Here is a 21,110-nt window from a genome sequence, read left to right as displayed (position 1 = left end):
TGTTAGGAAAAAGGAGCAAAGGCAGTAATTTTTTTCCCCTTTTTGATTATTGCAATAAGTAAAAAGTAAAAGTCTAGTTGATATATAGTGCAAAATGGAATAGAAGACCATTTCTCAGTGCTTGCACTGAAAAGCATCTTTGGCTCTGATTGTGGATAATGAAAAACTTAATTTTTCAGTGACAGACAAAAAAAATCACCTTTACTTTTCTTAAGACCACTTTTGAACTTCCTTATAACTTTCTGACATGTTAAAATGACTGGGAAGAGACTGAAGGATACACACAGAAATTTCCAAATGTTTCCAAAAATTTCCAAATCAAATTCTTTTGACTGGAATTTAGCCATTAGTCCTGACTCAGGAAAAATCAACACAATGTGAACTGCCCGAAAGAGTGCACGGTAAGGAAGAGGTGGAAGGGTGCAGCAAATTCTGTGCCATGTGCCCAGCCAATATCTGATGGCACTGTTAAACACCATGGCCACAGTGCACTCTTTCTGCATCATCCCAAGTGGACCATTTGGATGATGCTTGGGATGTGGATCATTTGGAGCAGTTGGTACTCAGTACACAATAAATGAATGACTGATTTGCCTAGTAGTCAGGCAGGTGGGGTTCAGCCCAACCACTGGAGATGTAGGGAAGAAAATGACACTGCAGAAGTACATAAAATAAATTCACACACACACACACATGCATGTTTTTAGCTTTGATTTTCATCTCTGAGTTTAACAGCATGACCCTGCTAAAGCCGCTACATCTTCAAATCTCATATTACCAGGTGTGAGGCATCCATTCATTCTCCATTTAGCACAACAAGGACTAAATGCTAACCTAATACAAATAGCAAGCAGCGGGTGTGTGCTTCCAGGGAGGGTTTTGCCAGTCATGTTTCCAGTAACCAGGAAAAATGCTGGTTATCCTCATGAATGGAAAGAGGGGAGCTCACCCTGGGGCACCCTCTCCCTATACTTCCTGGATCCCAGCAACACAAGAGCTGCCCATGCCTCCTTGCCAAAGCCAAGGGATTGTTTCCAAACCTGTGAGCCAAAAGTGGGATCATACTGTTTTTTGGACACACCTCCATTTCCCTGGTTGTTCCTTTCTACACCTCTCATTCCAGCAGAAATCTCATTGTCTCTTATCTTGCCTCCACAGGATCTTGTCTATTTTTAGCCAGAGCAATGCTGGATTTTATTTCCTCTTCTTTCCCTCCATCCAGTCCCCTCACCACAGCTCCCCCACCGCCATCCTATGCGTTTGCAACAAAAGTGTAAACTTCAGAAACTATTTGTATTTCATGGGCATTCACACATTATGCCAAAATGATGGCCCAAAAGTTTGGCGGGTAATCTCAACCCCAGAATTCGTGAGCTGATGATGAATGGCTGTGAAGCCTTTGTGATTGCTCAGGCTCCATTGTGGCTGGAACAATGGAGGAGGACACAAGTCTGGCTCAGGAGAGCAACGGATAAAACTGTTGGGGAGAATGGCGGGCTCCTGCCGACATGACCACTTGTTGACATTGAAAGGATTCAAAAACAAGTGAGCAGAAACAGAAACGATTCTGTTCGGTGAGGCTATTAGTTGCAACGTGTGGCAGTGGAGCGGTCACTCCTGATGTGTTTCCTCGCTAATGAGCCCTGAATGCCCTATTAAACTGGGATGCTATAGGCCCAGCGCCACTGGGACAATGCTATGCATGAATGACTCCCCCAGCACCTATTGGCTGCCCACATGAAGGAAGCAACTGGCAACACTCAGATTTAAACAGGGCTGACAGTACAGTTAAATGATCATTAATTAGAGTTGCTGAACAGATAGGGACTCAAAGCAATTCTTAATGACGAGATAACAGTCTAGTATTACTCAGCTTTGCGCAAGTTCAAGCTCGGACCCCATCTTGGTCTTTGCACTGTACGTGACAGATGTCAAGTTGATTTTGGTTTAGTTCCCATATTCACAAACCATAAGAAATCCTGACTGTGTGTTGAGGCAGTAATAGAGATCTTTTATACGTAAGGATGAAAATAAACCTGTGTTAAGAATAGATTTTGTGCAGAGAAATTCACATTAGAAAATGGAAGAAAACAGTAAAAAGAATCACTCTTCTATTAATGTGTTTGTAAATTAATCCATAAGGAAGCCACCACTCACCCATTTTCTGTGCTCCTTCATCAGCCTCTCTCCACAGTACTTAACACGATTTATTCCAACTTCACTTCAGCCTTGCTCAAACCCCCAGTTTGTTCAATTGGTCACTCAATACTAATCTGGGAAGAAAGCACAGAATCAAACTATTGAGCCTTAGAAGCAAAAAGTCAGAATGAGACACCAACTCTGGCTTGAGGGCATCATCCCCTTCCATTGGTTTGGGAAGACACTTTCTCCAAGAGCACATTATATGTTAATCAGCAGTTCCTGGGCTGGCTGCATCATTCAGTGAAACAACATATATGGTCCTTCCTTGCATTAGGATATTGAAGTAGCACAAGTCTGATTTCCTACTAGAAATCCTGTTCACTGAAGATTGTTAAAAACAATACACAGTATAAGATACAGTATAATAAACTGGTAAAACTGATAAACTGGTTCAAAAATACATAGTATGGCTCCTAAAGGATTACAGGCCCAGGGCACTTGTGAAAGTTCTCCCATCAGGGAGTGAAGTGGCGAGACAAGTCATGTCTGTTTGCGATTAGAAGAGTGAAGATCAGTATTTGGCATTTGTACTTTTATATGGAATTGTAGGTTTTGTTAGAATGTCTTCTTAAACTGTGAAAAGTATACTGCAATAGCCACTTTAGTTTAGTTATGTAGGAACACACATACATGTCATACTGCAAACTATGAGTAACTTTCTTGATTGAAACACAAGATTACATAAACTCTTAGTAGCACATTACTGAAACCTTTTATAACTCTATTTGCACATTTTAACAAAGATACTGTAGAGAGGGTGGTAGATCATGTTTATGACAAGATTGTTGCAGATTGTTGAGCAACTCACTTTAGCAATTATTCATATTTCTTATGGAATTTTCTGATATGATGGATGCAATATAACATCAGTACATTCTATGACTCTGAATACACCTCCATATAGCCTTTAATACAAGAAGTCACTGGTCCAAAGGATTTCTGAGGAGTACTGAATGCAACTGCCAAGTAAACTACTTCTTTTCTTTCATCTCTTCCCTCCTCACCTCTGTTGAAAGGAATAGCCTGTTTAAAGGAAATAACAATGTCATGGTAAATTCTATCATATCACCCAAGAAAGGCATCACATTCTTATCTGCTTTTAATTTTTGTCATGAGAGATTTTTTTTGAGGGGGAGGGGTGTTGTTATTCTTTTTCTTTGCAAATCATGCTGTGAGAGCTTTCCCCAGAACATGCAATCTGGATCCAGAGTATTAGTTTCTCTAAAATAAAAGGAGGTAAATGACAGTCAAGACTGGGATTGTGGCAGGAATGCAGTTCTCCCTTTAGCATCAGGGCAGCAAGCATTGCTCTACAATCACTACTGAGGTGCAAAACATCTTGTGAAGTGACATTCTGCTTAGTAGGTTCTAAACCCTGATTTCTAATTGTAAAATTTTCCCAGCTAAAGAGGAATCAGAAAGATACTAGTACAAAGAATAGTATTGCTTTTCAGGTGGTAGGAGTCTTGCTTCATTGATCAACAGGATCAGTGAGGAGGAGGAGGAGGATGAGGTTGCCTCCCTTCCTCCCTCTTTAAATCCCCTTTCTCCCTCCACAGTGCTGCTAGCATCCCTAGAGCACATACAGACTCAGTGGCAGAGGGTGACTGACTTACACATTTTGATCCATTAAATGCTAGGCCAGGACATGGCAAAACTCACTATGACATCATGAAGTTGGGGGTCTATTTTACAGAGGCAGCAGGTGGTTGAGCTCTTTGTCTGGCAGGAAAGGCAGCCTATTTACATCAAATTCCAGCACTGAGACTCTCAAACACATCTGAATTTTCAGATGTCCCAAGAAAATCAGATCTTTAATTTCTGACTTCTAGGCATTAAACACAGCCTCAGACAGTAGATCTCCAGATTTGTTGAGCATGTCATAACATTTCTATTTCTTTTAATGAATGAATTTGTCACCTCCCTAGAACTGTGAAATAACAGGATTGATTGACAAAGTGAAAACAGAGCCAAAAATCTTGTATTCTTCTGAAGACACTGATTTTATAATTCTCTGGAGCTTCACATGACATATTCTGTGGGACTTTAAACAAAGCAGGTGAAAACATGAGGGGACACGGTGAGAAACTAAAGGGGAGAGAATAACATAGATATGGATTTGACTGTTTGGGGGTTTTTTTCTATGTAAAGTTTTACAGAAACTGAGAGACAACTGTGCCATTGAGTACTTGCCTCACAGAATTTGCAAATCAGCTCGTTGTAGTAATATTTGTACAATAATCTCCATTTTACTTTTCTAGTTCAGGCCTTTGTCATGCATGTGGTGACTACCATGCCCAGAGGTCCCAGCAGAGAGGGGCCCCAGGATGTTGGGTGCAGGATGAACATACAGGCTTTATTATGTTAAAACCCACACAATAATTACATCTTCCTCTTGGTAAAGGGATCATTGAGGAGGAGTACTGCGCATTTGCTATTGTCTCTCTCTCCTTTGATGCCTGGGTTGAGCTCTCATTAGGCCTAATTGGACATTTGCAACATGCCCTCAGTGGAGGATATACCTGTGTGCTTTCCATATACAACGACTGAGTGGAAAATGGGATGGCTCCTTCAGGGAGCCTCTGAGGCCACGTTGTACTGGCCACATGAAGATCTCTGAGGGCACTGCCAGAGCAGGCTGACAGGCCCTATGAGCAGTGGTTGGGGTTGAGACCTCAGCAACAGCATGGCAGAGAATTGTAGCATCCCAGAAACCCCCTTGCCTTATCTGGAGAAGGAGAGGGATGTCTGATCTATGCACAATTTGTCCCAGTGGGTTTAATTTCTTCATTTTTTCTGAAGTCTTTAAGCTTTCAGGTCAGACTGTACTTCCTCCATGGTACTTAGGCAGTCTGTTAGACTTAGCTTATTTATGACAAAAACAAATTGTGCTCTCTTGTATATGCATTTAGTTGTTAAGATGAGGAAAAATAACATTTCATTTAAGGTAAGCTGGGAGGAAATATGTAACCAGCCTTCCTACGCACCTGATGTATCTGTTACAAATCTTGTACCTCAGTGATTTAAATCTCAGTGTTCATTTATACTCTGAGATGAAAACCAACACCAAAACAAACCCCACTTTTGTCAAGGAATATTCAAAGGAATGTCATGTCAGCAAAACTTCAATGAAAGCAAGGAGCATTGAGATGCATAAAACTATAATGTTCTGTACCATATGGCCAGAGAGAAGCAGATGGGCCAGGTCACAGAGGGGGAAGAGAGGGAGAGACTCAGGATTGTTTATCTGACCCAATGGGCCAACACTAACAGACTGTCCCCAGTGACCAGGCTATTATTAACAGAAAGAGTTGATAAGAACGCGATCCCCACATTTATTTGCCCTCAGGTAGTTTTCACATGTGACGCCCAATCAAAATGACCCTTTTCTTTTGCAGATGTTTATTTTGGGGCTGGAACATTTGACTCACAAAGAAGCCATGAATTGCACTGCACTTGTCTTTTATTGATTTTAGATGCCAGCTATTTCTATCTGTTTACTTGACCCAAGTTCAGACACTTGTTTGTCTAAACAAGACAGTCGATAATAAATAATGCAAAAAGGTTTATTACTATTACTATTACTATTACTATTACTATTACTATTACTATTACTATTACTATTATTATTACTATTGCTGTTACTATTACTATTGCTGTTACATGGCTATGGAAACATCAGCCCAGCAAAACTAAAGCAGAATAGCGTTGGTAGAGTCAGAGAAATCCTGGGATGTCTCATATGATTTCAGCAGAAGAGTTTTACCTCACTGTGTTTCTCAGTGAGCTGCCCAGTATTAGCAATAAGAGAAATCCCCCAAACTATTGAAATTCAAGGTATAGTTACCTAAACATTACATGAATAGATTTTTTGGAGGCATTACTACAAAAAAAAAAAAAAAAAAAACCCAACAACAAAAAGATACAAAATTACATGAAAAATACTTGCATAGAAAAGTTGAAGACAGAAGTCAGTTATTTCTGGCTGTGATTCAAAGATGCCAAATATTTCACCAGAGATACAGGATGGACCCATCCTTAAGGGATAGTAACATTGCAGGTTTTACTCATAAGCTTATCTTTTTTGGATTTTATGGCCCTTCCTCTCAAACACCTCACAGCTCCCAGCTGACATGTTCCTGAAGGACTAAATACCACAAGTCTCAACTTTGCATCTAAGAGACCTCACCAGAGGAGAGCTCAGCACCTGCCCCATGGTGGGAGCAGAGTTCCTGACCTCCTCGATCCTACCCCCTCAAATCACAGCCATCCTTGTTCCTGCTGCTGAAGGAGGGACCTCAGCCATGAACATGAGGGACCAATACCCCTGTGCTTGCAATAGTGGGGATTGTGTCACTGCTTGGTATCTCCAACCAGCTGGAACATTTACCAAGGTTTCTTTTTGCCCAAGACGGGATGCTGGTGCTCCTTTGGGGGAGTTACTTCTTAGCTGTGACACTTGGATAAACAATAGGCAGAGATGGAGAAGCCAGTTTTACAACAATGACATCATTTGCTCATCCCGTTCTAAGTTGTTTTGAAAAATGAAGACTTTGCTGACCAGATATTGTTGTTTGACCTTACACACAGCTAACTAGTTATTATGGCTGGCAAAAGCAGGAAAGCTCTGCGTCCAGAATCTCTAAACCTTATTAAAATGGCCATTTGGGACAGTGTCACTCTAATTAAAACAGAGACTTATTGCTGCTAAATGACATTACTAGAGCTCATATAGTTTAGGCAGATCGTTACCTCTTGCTGAGCTTGGAGCCTCTGGCTGACCTCTATGTGCCTCCTCTCCTCGATGCACCATCCTTGGGAAACTCAGCACTTGCACAGAGATTTGGCATGGGGAGCGGTGATCTTCTGTGTCACAAAGGTGCAGTGGAAGGTCTCTTGGGCCTCCCTGTATTACAGCATTTACTCAAGGTTGGAGATGTGCTAATGGAAGGGGGCGTGTTTGCATGTGTGCATCTGGTAGGGACAGTGGAAAAGGGGTAATCAAGTGCTTCAAAGAGAATTTTGCCCCTGCAGGAGAGTCTACACCATTTTCTAGTGTTTGAGGTTGTGAACTAGCTCTGGATTAGGATCCAATGCAACTGTGGCTGAGCACACATTTTGCTGAGTGATATATTACATATATAACATAACTACTCTTTGCAGTCTTTGTGGGCTCGAACTAAACTTATCCACTATTGACTTCCAATGGGACAAGTATTCCTAAACTACAGGAACATGTAAGGAAAGCCCATTCCTCATCTGTAGAGGTTTCAGAGTACATCTAAGAGAGGAAAGGGGAGATATTTGTTGGCTTACCACTCCTGGATTTTCCTCTCTGCTGAAAATGGTAAGGTTCCTACTGAAAATTAAGGTTATTCAAGGTAAATCAAACATTTCTGGGTAGAAGTAGTCTTGGAGTTCCTGCTGTGAGCATGAGTGTGAGGACACAGTACCTCTGGATGTGCTGGTAAGCCTGCCAGTGAAGCTGGTAACCCTGTTGTGGGAGCCACACAGCACCTACCTCAGCCTACACTCCCAGATTATGCAGAGTGAGAGATACAGCAAAGGCACAATGGACTACCTTTATTTTCAGTTCCATGGAAGGTCATTTGACCTCATCCCTACTTTCATAGAGTACTTTTGCTCTTGTGACTCTGAAGTAACTTAATCCAGTTATTTTTTATTTAGTCTAATCTTAAAAATACTATAAACTAGTCAGGTTTGAATACCTGATTAGCTTTGAAGATGCTCTTTCAAGAAAGGACTTAAAAGAAGTTCTTTCTCTACTAATTATCTTTTCTCCCCATTTCCCCTACTTTAAGAGAAAGCTTCTATTGACTGGTCAGACACAGAAATGTTTCTGAAAGGCAAGCAGCTAGACTTCTGGGAAAGGGAATGATATATTCAGAAACTTCCTAGAAATGACAAAAAGCTATATGAGGGTGCCAAAACTCTGGTCACTTACAAGAACTCTTTCAATATACATACAGAATCAAGAATGACAAAGAACAAAGAAAACAGAGGATGTAAAGAGGGTAAGAAAACTAATTCCCCAAGTATTAAATGCTTAGAGACAGAATATTGGTCATTTAGTAAAAGTGATTTCCCCTGCTCAACAGGAATGCGATAGAAATAAAAATCAAAGTATAACTCTGCTCAATATACATTGCCCCAGTTTGATGCTGCAAAGTACATTTCATTACAAGCCAAAAGAAAAGCCCTCACTGATGCTTTCTTGAATGTCTCAATTTCTGGATTAAGCTGTCCCATTGTTTTGAAGCATAGTTATGGTTTAGAGATCAATGGGACATAGACTATCCTAATCTACTATGAACAGCCCATAACAGAGAAGGGATACTCTGCACTAGAGAGCCATCTAAGTCTTCTAATTACTTTGGCTACTGATAGATTGGCTCTTACCCCCTTGAATTCCTTTGTCACTGAGGAGTTAAAATTCATGAGCGTCTATGCTGCTGAATGCTTACTCCAGTGCTGCTATTTTCTGCGCCAAGCTAGCCATCACAGCAAAGAGTCGGAGGTCTGTCAGGCCATCTGTTACATAATAGTCAACAATCTCTAAAATCTGGGGAAACTGAGATGGAGAGAGCAAAGATGATGAAGGGTTTAAAAAGAACAGATTGCTGCCTTGCTTGGAAGGGAGGGAGGCAGGGGGAAGGGGGGAAGGCTGGATGAAAAGCCCTGATGGAAGCAGAGACAAACCCGATTAGCACAGCCAGCAAAATAATCCCCCCCCCAAATATTAATGCTTTCTCCAAAGAAGTTGACAAGGACACCAGATTGGTGGGAAAAATTTGCTTTAGGGTAGGAAAGCTGAAGGAGGTTGCAAAAAATTACAGCTTAGGCATTGCCATACACAAGTAGACACTGAAGACACTGAACTAAAGAACATCCTCTAAATCAGTAAAGAAGACCACCACAAATATTTTTGTCTCTGTGTTATACAACACACTCTTACAGTACTACAGGTAAGTTAATGTGATATTTTCATTACACTCTTTTCCTGTCCTTCTTTTCCTCTCCCTTTGCAAAGGAGGCGTTTGCTGATTTTAAGGCAACAGAATGGTGATGACTTGCAAGTAGGGCTCAGCCACCTGATATTTACCTTGTGTCCACATTTTAAAAAAAGACTGACAATATCTGGTACAAAATGGTCTCAGGAGACATAATACCCATTTAACTGCTTCTGCAGCCACTGAAATTGTACCAGCACTAATACTGGCTGGGTGAGCCACCCAGCTGCATTTTAACTCTCCTAATATGAGTTGACTTTTAGTGTGCTCTGTCCAGTTCTGTCTGTTCTTTTCCTTGCTGCCCTGGCTAAAAGCTTGCAGAGCTTACTCTACGAGCAATAACCCTAATGCTGATATCTTCTCCATTTCCTTGTCATATGGGGATGTGCCAGACTAAGCATACTGAAGGTCTCACCACCAGACTCCTTGTAGCTTCCTCCAAATGAATGTCCCACATCAAGGTACAAATTCTACACTCAGGCTCTCTTGACATGAAAAACCACTGAGAATCAGAAGTCTCATGGCAGTTTCAGGGCATGATTTCTGTTTGAAGAGAAATGGGAAGCAACAGGCAGCCTTTAGGTTTTGGTTATGTCAACCCTCTGCCTTTCAGGGACTAGTTCCTGTCCACATGACTCAGAAGCCTTTCACAACATGAAAACACATGATCTTTACTCCTATAAAGTTCAGGTGCTTTAGAGCATTTCCTCAGACCATATTGGTGTTGTATGTGCTGTCTTGCTCAAGTGCTTTGCTTTAGTATCCCTTTGAGCAAATAATTTTGAAACAACAGCAGAAAACACAAAACATGGCAGTTGAGGTAGGGAGAGGAAAGGAATATTTTCTGAATGCACATGTACAAGCAACTAAAGATGCAGGGATAACTTTGCTGGTTAACTTTTCCTATGACAGTAACTACTTCCAAAGCAGATACATCATAATGGAAGCAATTAAAAATCTATGGTCATTCACTTGTTACTACAGGTTGAGGTGGTTCATTAACAGATATACAAGTGCATAGTGTAATGCATCCCTCTTAGCTGTATTAATGGATCACATAGGATAATGCTGAAAGATGGAAAAGAAAAGCTTTAGCAGTCTGATAAAAATAGACAATAAATGCAGGCAGTGTTGAACTGGATTATCATAGTTTCACATGAGTTGTGTAATGATGTTAGCACTGGCACCTGCCTTAGAGCTGGTGCTTCAGAATACTAACATTGAGCCACTTGATACGTGTTTGATGTCTAAACAAGTCACATCCTCTGCTGAGAGGAGCAAATTATGATGGAGATTGGCTGCAGGGCTTCAAGTTTCAGATAAAAATCTGTCCAGAAGAATTCTATACAAATAATTGTCCAAAATACTTTCTACTCTTAATCATATGAAATATGTGATTGGACCCTTTTTACTTCTTTTGCTGTTTGTTTTTTTTTTTTTTTCTTAACATCCAAATAACTTGGTCCCTGCTCTAGTGCTAAAGCCTTGTCTAACATTTCGTGCTGGGAATGCAAAGCAGGGCACCAAGTACAGTAGTACAAATAACACTTTATTTACAGTTTCATGGCTTTCAGATTTCCTGTCTCCATAATCACTTCCTACTAATTTCCTTCTGTTTTGTTTGAAATGGTAGTCTTTTCAAAGAAAGTGCTCAAAGAAACAACGCCTTTGTAAGGTTTGGATTAAATCATGGAGGTTTTTATACTTCTTTTTCTGTATTTCCCAGTACCGCTTTTCTGCATTAACAGAGTTTGTGCTGTATGTCTGGATGGTTCAAACAGGATCATGATAAGAGAACTGCAAAAAGGCCAGCACTGAAGGGCCAAAGTCTCAGCTGGAGGAAGCTGGCACAGCTCCACTGATGTGCATCAGCTACAAACCAGCATCACTTGAAGAGCCAAATAAATGTTTTAATGCTGGACATTAAAAACTTTTAAGCATTACTATGACATTTGGAAAATTTACTAATACTTGAGCACATACAAAACATTAAGATAAAATCAAATACTGTTGTGTTGTAGGAACTACACAGAAGTGTACAACTACCACAGAAGTGGAGTTTCTATACAGGAGATTAGCTCAATCTGAAATTAAATCTACAGAGTCTTTGACATATTTTTATCTTGTCTACTGGCTTTAGTTGCCTAATGAGCAACATCTCCTACAGCTATATTTAGACTCCTCTACATTATGCCAAGTTGGCTGATCACAATGGGAGAGATCCCAAATCCTCTGTCACTTTTCAAAATGAAGCCAACAATTGAAAAAAGAAAAAAAAATCTGTGCAAAGACATTACATTGAGCAGCATGAGTAGACTGTACACTTAGTGTTATCTTCTTGTTCTATCCCAACTACTGGCCATAATTACCTGTCTAAAAATGAAGGCATACACCCCATTTCCACTGCTGACCTCTGACTTTCCCCTTCCTTTAGAGCTCTGATTTCTCTCCAGGCCTTTCAGACCTTGAACACTACTCTTACTTCCATAAACTGATGGAAAAGGAACATGTATTATTTAATTTATTAGTGTGTTATGCATAGAATTGTTTAATTAAAAAATACCTCACACATGTGCCAGTGCCGCTGGTGAGGTTGCTTTTCCTTTATGTGAGGGGAGCGTTGACTAACCAAATATCATTACAAACAAAGAAGGTAGGAATACCGAAAATGTTTGCCACTCTTCTCACACTTTTCCAGGAATGGATCTGTTGACTTTATTTACACTGTAAGTCAATAAAGAGGCTACTTCTTTAAAGGCCATCAAAACTTTCTAGGGCCTCAAGCACCCATCTCATCAGCATCTTCCTACAAGAACACTCACAATATTAATTTTCAGAAAATTAGACAGTCCCTTCTGGGCAGAACTCCAGTATCTCAAAGTGTGGCTTTTACAACGCATAGTTGAGCCCTGCTTTCATTTTTTAAGTTGAGGGAAACACTCAGAACCTCTTACTCTTTCCTTCACTGAACACAAAAGCACAGTAGTTTGGCTCCTTTTGGTGCAAACCACCTTCTTCACCAATTAGTAATTTCTCAATACATAATATAACAGTAGTAGTAGTAGCAGAAAAATAACTTTGAAAATTCAAAAACTTTATGAATATACAGCAATTCTGAAAGAAAGGAGGGATTTTAAATCTGTCTATGGCTTTCCATTATACTGAGCTAAAACACACTACAGTCTTTCTACAGAAATACCAATATTCATTATTTTTCTCAGTGAAAACACCAGATATTTACAGGTACTGCACAATCTTAATGGCTTTATGATCTTCTGGAGGGGACATAGAAAAGAAAAGATTTGAACAGGCAAGAATTGATGATAGAAGTCATTCACATACAAGACTATTACTTTTTCCTTTTCTTTTTATTTTAACGCCAGTTGTCTCTCATGGGGTTTCAGTGCTTACCTGGCTAATTATAAGGAGCACCCAGCTTTTGCCTGGAAAAGTCCTTACCATTATTTATAGCACATTTACTAGATTTGAAGGATACAAGTCACATGTGCACCTTCAAGCACAGCTGCTGGGTGTCTGGGCCTGCTTTGCCTCACACCCAGCTGCGTTGGCTCCCTCTAGAACATAGATCCTTACACATCCACTTTGAGGTTGAAGGTAAGTAAATGTGATCAGTGGAGAAAATCTGGTCATGTTGTTCTCTTATTACACTTAAGTTTCACCAGTATTGCCTGTCTTAGTCAGACTGGCCTAGTGAAAATACATATTCCTCAAAGGATCATTATAAAACGTTCCCTCTTCAGATTCAACAGTCCACATAGGACAGGGTGTAGGATTGTGAGCTCTTTTAAAAGTTTGTGTTCAATCTTCTCTTTACTGTCTCCAGGAGCTAAAGCAGAAGCAAGACCAATTCTTTCTCATTGTGGTGATAGACAGAAAGACTTTTCTGGAGAAGAGCTTAAACAGTGGGACGACTGATCTCTTAGAGACTTTTATCAGCCTCTGACGATGCCTAGAACCTCCAAAAAAATTCATGGCAATTTTAAAAACCCAAACAATACCTACTCCATGCTCAAGTTGGTCTTGGTTCCACACCAGGAATGTGTTTTCTAGGAAAAGGACATAAAAACTGGAGTTGTAATGCAGACACTGGGCAAAAAGAGAATAGCTTGTGTTTTATGGGGAGAGAGAGCAAATATCGAAGCATTCCATGCTTCTTACAACCACAAAGTTGTGGATTCCCTCCCCTGCTCTCAAGTTCACCAGCTGCACTGGTTTATACTTACCATTCAATCAAGATGATAATGAAGTAATAGCGTTCAGGAAATGACACACAGAAAGGAAGAATCAAGTGGAAAAGCAGTATCAGGCATAAGCTGAAACTTGAGCATCCTACTTCAATCAACTTTATATCCCCAAGTAAGGGTGAGAGCTTAGCCAAGCTCTTTAAGTATGCCTTTGATCACTTCAGATGCTTGAGAGAGAGTCCAAGACCAAAAACCTGGCAAACAGGGGATCTTTTGTCAAGAGAAAGGTGTTCTTCAGGTCCCCAGTGATTGAGGAGAGGGGCAGAAGCTGTGTGGGAGGTGTTCTCCAGCTGTAGAGAGATGCAAACACTTTGCTGATGTCCTAATATTTCACACCCCAGACCAGGCCACAAGACAAACAAACCGGGTGTTGTTTCAACAGTCTCATTTGACATGGTCTTACACTACAAGTGAAAGAAAACCTTAGCACCCCTCCCACCCCCCTCCTTGGACCAATTGAGCTGTCACTGTCTGCACAGAAAGTGATTGTTCAGTCGAAAACACATTTTGGCCTGATACAAACAGAACAGTCCTGAAAAGTGGAGTTTCCTTTTGTGCCTCCCCTCCAAAGGGAGTGAAAGGCAGCAAGAAGAGAGGCAAGAGGGAGGGAGGTGACCACTGTGCACCATAAGCACTCCATGCTGTCTACTCTGCAGCCCACCCTCAGCAGGCAGCCCCAGAGGGAGCCAGTGTGGCCTTGCCAGTGGGGTGAACAGGCTTGTTCAGGCAGTGACAGATATTTTCAGGGGGGAGTGTTCAGAGAGAGCTGGGAAAAAGTGTTGGGGTGATGGAGTTTCAAAACCGGAGCTCTGCTAAGGAGCAGGTTGCAACCTCTGGGTAAAGTTTATCTTGCAGAGGTTGGTAGCATAGCAACTAGAATTTTTTTTAGTTGTTTTGTACAGACAGAAGCAGCAGCATGACAGAGTACAGATGTGTCAAGGCATCAAGGGAGAATCCCTGGGGAACAGTGTTTTGCAGCAGGGATGAGCAGGGATACCCATCTCCAGCCACATGGGACTCCTCTTCACACATGAGAATGAGATGGTCAGGACACAGAAAGGCTTTTCAAGATCCCATCCAGAATAAAGTTACTCCCAATTAAATTTACTTATATATGCTAGGAGACTATTTTCAGTTTTAAAGGTGTCCTTGAAGTAAACATCAAGGAGTTGACTTCCTGTTTTGAAGAGTATCTGTGACTACTAAAGCTCACTTTAATTTGGTGCAGAATAATGTAATACATGAGAGGGGGGAAAAAAAGGCAAGTCATATATGCAAGTAGCAAATATCTGCTCTGCCATCAAGCAAACTGTGAATTTGTATTTGGACGAGTTTTTGCAGCCTAACTGGACTATTGATCTCTGTCCCCATTCAGCATCTCTCCCGGCCGTAGTTTTCACTTTTGGCTCAGGACTGAAAATCAACAATGAAGAAGCTGTCACATCTCACCACATCATGTCCTTCATCCATTCCCTTGAGAACCTGCATACACAGCCAGTATCTCTCTGTTCAAGTCAATAAATATTTTGATGGCTAATACCAGTGCATTTCACAAACTCTCAACAGAGAAAGTACAGCAGCAGAAAGGAAAAGATGTCCTAATTACTTACAGGTAATGATCTCAGGTTCTCACTAAACATTTATATCCCTACTCTCTACTAATGAATTCATTACATAACAAGAGTTGAGCAACAGCAGAAAGCACAGTAATTTCACGTCCATAAGGCGCACCGGACTATAAGGCACACCCCCCGGGAGTCGGCAAAATTCGTAACTTTGTAGATCATATAAGGCACACGTTTTTTTTTGCAGCGAGGCTCTGCCCCCAGCTCGCCCTGCACGGTTGCTGGCTGAGGCCCTGCCTCAACCCAGCAGCCATGGGCCCCCGGGCCCGCCTGTACTCAGCAGGAGGGGCTCCACGGGCCCCCGGGCGTGCCTATACCCGGCGGGGCTGGGGCATGGCTGCCGCCCCTCTGTGCTGCCTCTCCGGGGTCGATCTGTGCCCACCGCCCATCCGTGTCCCCTCCACGGGGTCGATCTGTGCCCACCGCCCCTCCATGTCCCCTCCACGGGGCCGGGCTATGCCTGCCACCCCTCCGTGTCCCCTCCCCAGGGCCAGAGCAAGCCTTCCGGGGCTCCTCCCTGCCTGCACAGGGCCGGGCTCTGCCGCCCGCCCCTCCATGTCCTCTCCCTGGAGCTGGGCTGTGCCGCCTGCCCCTCCGTGTCCCCTCCACAGGGCCGGGGCAAGCCTGCCGGGGCTCCTCCCCACCTCCATGGGTCCGCAGCATGCCTGCCAGGGCTCCTCCCCACCTCCAGGAGGCCGGGGCATGCCTGCCAAGGCTCCTCCCCGCCTGCACAGGGCCAGACTATGCCTGCTGGGGTGCAGCCCCGCCTCCACCTGGCAGCCGTAGCCCTGCCGGCTCCCCACGCGGCTCACAGCTCTCACTTCCGAGTTCGCAAATTTCCGAACTTTGTCCATCAGATAAGGCGCACTGGACTATAATGCGCACTTCCGGGTTCAAGGGAAAATTTTAGTCAAAAGGGTGCGCCTTATAGCCATGAAATTACTGTACATGTTACACAGCTAGTCTGATGTACAGCTCTGATGCACAGCATAGGTGACTCTCTGCTCCACTAAGTTTTCACCTTAAAAAGGTGAGAAGCCAAATTTCTCCAGAGCTTTCCATTCAGCAGAACTAAAAGCAAGCAATAGGGGTACCCTATACCATCAGGTGCCTGGGGAACAGCTCTGTGCCTCCATGGGACACTGCCTGCTCTCTATGTACCTGCCAGACATGCAATGAACAAGGCAGGGCTCTAAAGAAGAGGGGAGCTTTCACCATTAACACAAGGACATTCCTCTTACACACTTTTAAAGAGAAGTAAAGTGTGCAGAAATGCGCTCTGCAGCTAGACAGATTTGTGCAAACAGCCCTCAGACCACAGGCTGACACAGGTCTTACTGACACTGGCAGCACCACAGGGTCATTTGCAGACAGATGGCCTGGGCCTGGCAGCACATTAAGGACTAAGGCTTTTGTTACGCTCTGCCACAAAGCTCTAGTTGTTTGGAAGTGTGCTTGAGCAAGCTCAGTTATCCATGTGAAAACTGATGTAACCAAGTGACTAGAAAACGTAGTCCCTTCTTCCTAACCAACCACTAAACCCACTTTTACTGTCTCGGAAAATACTGGTTTTCCTGCAAAAGATTGTGGAAAGACAGTAAAGTGGACTTAGGACACCACTAGGGTCAGCTTGCCAACTCTTAACATTCAAACATCTTGAAATGGAGCCTTCTATTCCAGAAGTCTGGTGAACATGTTACAGTTGGTAGTGCTGGGAGACAGGGAAAGGTAAAATGTTGATATATTGCTGGTTTTAGTCTTGTGTATACAACTTCTCTCTCTTTTAAACACACACACAAATACGCACCTTTCACGATTTAAAATAAAACAACATAAACTCTGACATAAAACAACATTAATTTTGTCAGGTTGCACAAACATTTATCTGAAGAAACCATGGATTTCTGCTACTTGCATGAGCTCCCAACAAACAGAAGGTTCCAGCAGATCTACAGTGGTACCTTACCTGAAAAAAATTTCATTGTCCAACTTTACCTCACCCAAAGTTTTCAAAGGATCAGAAACATGGAAGCAAATGTTCTTGCCTTAAGAATTCCATTGGATTTAAAACTTCCAACCTGCTGGATGAAAATTTTCCATAGTAATGATCCATGCCATCAACAGCTGAAATTTTAAAACCAGCCTTGTTTTCTTGAAAGGAAAACTTGTTTTCTCGTGCCCATTTGTGATTGTTTTGCAGATCTACAGGTCTTCCACTCCTTCAGCAGGGCCAAAACACCTTTATGCAAAGCGCAATCCAATATAGTGTCCCCACCATGATGCAAGAGAGAGAACTCTCACTAATCAGCACATATTCTGAAAAACACAGCCCAAATTACACAAATTGAAATCTAAATGCAATTCCAGGCTCAATATTCTAAATTGAAAGTGACTCCTACAATTATAGTTATTCTATATTTAAAATTATAGGTTGAGTGAATAAGAGAAAAGAAGGGTATGGAATGAAATAGAAACAGAAGGGCCTCTATATCACAGTGAGTCACAGATTTGTCAATTTCAGTAATATTCACAGGATGAAAGAATCATTCCTCTTCCTGACCAGAAGCACTAAGCTCAGGTGAGCAAATACCTAGCAGGAGAAGCAGTGGTTCAATTAGCAAAAGTTTAAAAAGAGAGGATTCAGTGTCTCTCATAGAATTGGAAGTTAGGGAGGGCAAAGTTCAGGTCAATGTCCGAAGGCTCATAATTCAGGATTAAGGACAGGATTTTCTGCTGTTAGACAGGGGTGTGACAAATGACAGAGGAGGCAGAAGTTCATGCGAGACTGGCCAAGCAAGAGAGAAATTTGAGCTAGAATTATAATGCAGATATGAGAAATGTGACGTCAGGTCTGTTGAGGAGGATATTTCCAGTGGAGAATTCCCAGTAAGTAGCAGTGGAAAGACTTTTTTGTGCTAACAGCTAGAGGCCTACTTGCCCCCTTCCAGGCTGCCAGAGAACCCTCTCTGATCATCCCAAAAAGGCTCTGCTGCCGTTCCCCTGCTCCTGGGATATGGCACCACTGGCCTGCCTGGCTGACTGGACAGCATGGAGCCTCACTGGGGCCTCCAGCAGGGGCTCAGGAGTTGTGTTTAAGCTCCACACTTGCCCTTGGACCCCACATGAGCAACTTTGTTGACCCTGACCTGTGGTCTGACTTCTTGGCTTGACCTCAGACCTGCCTCATTGCTATGGATGTGTCTAGAGCCACTAGGCTGCATTTGACCCTGGTGACTGCCAGTGGATGTGCCCTGCTCTCCTCTCTTCAGTGCTATGGCGCTGAGAGCCCACTGCCCTGCCCATCCAGCTGCCCTGCCTCACCTTTGATTCCAACCCTCCTGCCCTTGCTCTGCCCAGATGCAGAAGGAGAGAATCAACGTGGAGCAGGTTCAGGATGTTAAGAGGAGCACAAGGGAGACTTACAGGGCCTGTTTTGGTCAGCCTGGCAATACCACAGCTGAGCTGGAGCACAACCACCTCACTAAATATATCCAGGGTAAGCAGGCAGAAAAAGGAACAAGCTAAAAAAGCTGGGAGTGTTAGCATGAAAACCAATGTCTTTGGAAACCAGACAGAGATTTCTTACCACCAAAGCAGCCTGCATCTTGAAAGGTCTGCTAATCCGTGCAGAGGGAGTAGGAATTATAGCTTTTACATGGAGCTTGAGCAGGTCACAGAAGACATTATATGACAAGGTGAGCAAGAGCCAGATCCAAGCTCTTATTTGTGCAATGAACACAGCAATGCTCAGCACATCCCTGGGGCTGGCAACAGACTGGGGAAACTGAGGGATACCTGAGGAAGCCAAACTTTTTCTTCTCATTTGTCCTTTCACTACAACCTTTGTGCCTTGTTTCCCTGATTCCTTCTCTACACTGCATATTCCCAGCATTGTGACTCCACCACAGCTGGCTAAGCGGAAGACGACAGAAGTCCCCATTTATCTTTTTTGTAAATCCCCCCTTGTTTTAAACAATTAATTTATTTTTTTAAATATTAGTACTAGCATGCTCATTTTAGGTGTGCCTGATTAATTCCTTGGTGTTTTACCTAGTGAATACTGAAGTTAATTACAGTCAGTGTGCTCACTGCAATGGACCCTTTTCTCTGCACCGTTCTCTCACAGTGAGCTATAGAGAAAGCCTGAGCCCATATCTGAAATCCTCATTCAAATACTGCATTCAGTCAAGCAGTTTAAAATTGCTTTTAGGGAGGGAGGGAGGAGAGAGGGAGGAGGCTTAGGGGGAGTGTGGTCTTGTACTTGGTGACTGCTGCAAGCTGGAACAGCACAGAGAAGGAAGGGCCTGTTTTTTGATATTCATAGTAGGGAATTTAATTTAAGGCTGATGTGTTCCTGGTTGGAAATATGTATTAAATACCCAGATGCAAGAGAAATGGGTACAGAAAACAGCAAAATAAATACAGGATATTGGCTCATCTATGCAGAGCACTGATTTCCTAAAGCTGGCACATTGGAGATTCACTGCCTGCCCTGATTTTGTGTGTCACTGATTTGGCTAGGATCTAAACACAGAGCTTCACAGTTACTGAACCACCGTCCCAGACCCAGCCAAGGCTGAGCACAAAGCAGGCCTGAACAAACCAGCAGGCAGACTACAAAGGGAAAGCAATTGTTCTGCTTAGCAGCAGCACTGTTTCTGCTATGTTTAGCATAGGAACAAGTTAATTTGGGAGCACAATCTTCTTAAAAGGAAGCGCTCCTCAGCCCAGCATCCCCAGGTTTCATGCAGTGTGCTGCCTTTTTTACCATGCATGAGCCATGGATGTTACTCACAATGTAGTCTTTTACTACTCAAGTATTATAAAAGCTTCTGATAAAAATCAGGTCTCTTAAACCTCTGGCTGGCATCTTGTTAAAAACTGACATCATGTTTGCCTGTTATCCTTGGTTCACAAGGAAGTTTCTGCCATGATTTAACAAGCAAGAAGAAGGATTTTACTGTTAACACAAACCAATAAACTGAAATATCAAAATGTTAATATAATTTTTCTGCCCTTGGCCTAAAATATTTGGTTTTAGTGGACTCTCCACAGAGGTAAAGACAGATCGTAAGTAAAAAACATGCCTAAAAAATACAGAGCAGAGCCTCTAAATGCACATAAGTTGTCCTCAGCTCTGTCCATATTAACAGAGGTGTAGAAACATCAGTGTCCAGAAATGTGCCCCAATACAGTTAAGCAGCTTGAGAGCCGAGAGCAGAGCAAGGAGGGGGCACCAGAGCACACAGACTCACCATGCTGAGACCTGCAGTGTCCAGCATGGCCAAAGGCCTCAGGGTGAACAAGCTCCCTTGGCATGGGGATTGCAGGGAATTGTCCTGCCAGCAGCAGCACAGCACAGGCACCCACCTTCTCTCCCCAGGATGCATGGGTAGTGCTGTCAGGAAGAAAGAAACACAGCCTTGTCTCTTCTTTGCTGTAGCCACCACCTTCAGATACATTTACATTTCCTAGGGGCAGCTAAATGAATTAGAGCAAATTTCAGCCCCCTCTAAGACAGTCAGGGCACCCAGACCTGGGTGCCAGAGATGTAGCCTGTATTTTTCTCTCACTGCTGGTTTAAGCAGTGTTCTCACCTGCTTGAGCTGCTCCTTTGCTGCCCATAGCAAGCTATCCTATACCTGTGAACCACCATAATTTGTTCTCCTACATTTTTGTGCAACAGCCTGCAAAATGCCACAAAAGGAGGGCAAGAAGCCACTTGGACCCCCTATTTCTCACCTGCCAGGGAGCAGGGGACACTGTGGGGAACACGGGGTGAGAGGGAGAGAGCTCCTTCCCTCCTCTGCGCAGCAGCAGAGCTCTAAATTCCACTCTGGCCTCATTCGCCAGGGCCAGCAGCTGCACAAGGGCTGAATGAAGACCCAGAAGCCCAGTCCCACATTTGGTGTTGTGGAGGCAGTGGGGCAGTGCTGCCCTTCAGCTGTGCCAGGGACAATTCCAGAGCCATCAGCTGCCCTGGATGG

At 42.9% G+C, this 21,110-nt stretch overlaps 1 long non-coding RNA gene across 2 annotated transcripts in view; it reads right to left on the bottom strand.

Annotated features, from left to right (window-relative positions):
- Positions 1-2,157: 2,157 nt before the first annotated feature.
- The window catches only part of LOC116995242, a 38,608-nt gene continuing 19,655 nt past the window's right edge, over positions 2,158-21,110 (bottom strand). For both annotated transcript variants that reach the window (XR_004417696.1, XR_004417695.1), the window contains exon 2: positions 2,158-2,273. This is a non-coding gene — a long non-coding RNA (uncharacterized LOC116995242). The remainder of the gene's footprint in view (positions 2,274-21,110) is intronic.

Source organism: Catharus ustulatus, chromosome 4 (assembly GCF_009819885.2).
Source record: "Catharus ustulatus isolate bCatUst1 chromosome 4, bCatUst1.pri.v2, whole genome shotgun sequence".
Taxonomy (NCBI): domain Eukaryota; kingdom Metazoa; phylum Chordata; class Aves; order Passeriformes; family Turdidae; genus Catharus; species Catharus ustulatus.
This window is presented reverse-complemented; position numbering and strand designations above follow the sequence as displayed.